This window comes from Lissotriton vulgaris, chromosome 1_1 (genome assembly GCF_964263255.1).
Source record: "Lissotriton vulgaris chromosome 1_1, aLisVul1.2, whole genome shotgun sequence".
Classification (NCBI taxonomy): Eukaryota; Metazoa; Chordata; class Amphibia; order Caudata; family Salamandridae; genus Lissotriton; species Lissotriton vulgaris.
The window spans coordinates 226709194-226711258 of record NC_141685.1 but is presented as its reverse complement, the minus strand read 5'-3'; the positions used below and the strand labels follow the sequence as shown (position 1 = coordinate 226711258).

At 40.1% G+C, this 2065-nt stretch overlaps 2 non-coding genes across 2 annotated transcripts; one reads left to right on the top strand and one right to left on the bottom strand.

Annotated features, from left to right (window-relative positions):
• Nucleotides 1-845: 845 nt before the first annotated feature.
• On the bottom strand, nucleotides 846-928 carry TRNAL-CAG (transfer RNA leucine (anticodon CAG)). The gene has a single exon. It is a non-coding gene; the product is annotated as a tRNA-Leu (tRNA).
• Nucleotides 929-1412: 484 nt separating this feature from the next.
• Nucleotides 1413-1485, top strand: TRNAV-CAC (transfer RNA valine (anticodon CAC)). The gene has a single exon. It is a non-coding gene; the product is annotated as a tRNA-Val (tRNA).
• The last annotated feature ends 580 nt before the right edge of the window (nucleotides 1486-2065 follow it).

Below are 2065 nucleotides of genomic sequence, written 5' to 3'. Positions count from 1 at the left end.
GTCGGAGATGTGATATTTTGTATTTGTTAGGTGATGTTATAATGTTATAATGTTATTGGGGTTTGTATGGTTTTTGTGTTGGGTATGTACGGGTGGGGGCGGGTGTGATGGAGGGTGTGGGGTGGGGGCGGGGTTTGGGGTTTGAAATAAAAACGAACAAAAATTTGGGTTGTGGTTTAGATTGTGAGGCGGTTGCCGAGTTTGTGTATTTGTAAATGTGCACCTGTTCCAATAAAGCGGCCTTTTTCACACTTCAATGGTTTTTGGGTCTGCTCACTCTCCCCCCACCCCTCTCTCCCAATGCAGTACTTTTGTACTCAGCGTCTCACCTAAAGTTGGTTATAATATGTAACGTTTGTTTGTGTTTACTGACTTCAAATATTAAAAGTGATGATGATAAAATGAATCATAGGGAATAAACCCCAGGTCTCAAGAGCACGCTTTGAAAGTAAACTATGGTCAGAATAGACATAACCGAAGTACCCCCGTTGTCGTGGGCAGGTGCACTTTTTTCACGAAAAGTGAACCAGACTTTCGGAAAAATGTAACTAAAGACCGTGACATTTCGAAAAGAGAACGAATATATGGAAATATTAAGTATATAAAAATGAGACAAGGTAGGAAAAAAAACAGAGTACTCCTATAACTGAATTTAATTTAACTTAGAGAGTTACCAAGTTTCAGTAAATAAACAAAAACATAGAACAGAAATCATTAAAAACACAGTGAGAAATGTTGTTTATTAGGTACAACACTTTTTCAGATTTCAAACGTGTATGTTAAGATTGTGTAATATTGACATTGTCTAGGGAAAAAACTGTGCGCATACGAGTCGCAAAACATACTGTCAGAAGTGGGATTCGAACCCACGCCTCCAGGGGAGACTGCGACCTGAACGCAGCGCCTTAGACCGCTCGGCCATCCTGACATCTAATTGCAACGTCTGCGGCTTATTTTTTAGCCCTGAAAAGACAGCTGCTCACAGAGTTTATTGTTGGTTCATGATTTCTTGTCTTTACTGTTAGAAAACTTCCTGTCCAGGGGGCTGGTGGGGTTCAGAGATGTTTCTAAAGATGACTCAGGACCCTGGATACCAAGAGCTTCTACACTGTCGGCTCGGCTCCTCACAGGACACAGCTCCATAATTCACCACCCCACACCCTCTGGATAGTGTGTGCAAAAGTAGTCTTTGGTTTCTGCGGGTAAAAAATATTTTTTCTTTGCAGCGTTACTGGAAAGGTGTAAAGTTAGAATGAAATTCTTTTTGTCTGTGGGAATGGGCTGGGTAAGTGCTCTGCTGCAGCAGGAGAGGAGCAGACAAAGATCACAAGGAAGACTGGAATTAAAGGAGCTGTGACCAAATTGTGCTTATGTGGAATCTGGTCACTAAGTCCTATCGAGTGAACATGAGAGTTTCCGTAGTGTAGTGGTTATCACGTTCGCCTCACACGCGAAAGGTCCCCGGTTCGAAACCGGGCGGAAACACTTTTCACTCGCCATTGTGACAATCAGAGACATATTTAACTAATTTAATAATGCTATTTTTTTGCTATGGCTAGTGTTTGAATCTAAGTGATCTATCATTGTAAAGTCCGCCGAGCTCAGTGATGTCGTGTGTCTATCCGTCACCACAAGACAGTACTTTTGAGGTCAGTATCTTACCTAAAGTTGGTTCGATTATGTTACATTTGTTTATGTTTACTGACTTCAAATTTTAAAAGTGATGGTGATAAAATTAAAAATAGCAAACAAATATTCCCGGAAAAACGCTTTTAAAAAAATATGGTCAGAAAAAAACATAAATGCAGTAGCCTCCTTGGCCTGCCCGTGGGCAGGTGCACTATTCTCACAAAGAGAGAACGAGAATTTTGGAAAAATGTAACGAAAGACCGTGATATTTCGGAACGAGAAAGAACATGCCAATAATAAGTGTATACAAAGAGACAAGGAAGTGAAAAACAGAGTCCTCACATTATAATATTTAATGTAACAGGAACGTACCAAGTTTCAGTAAACAAACAAATATATCGAACAGAAAAAATGAAAAACTCAGTAAGATATACTG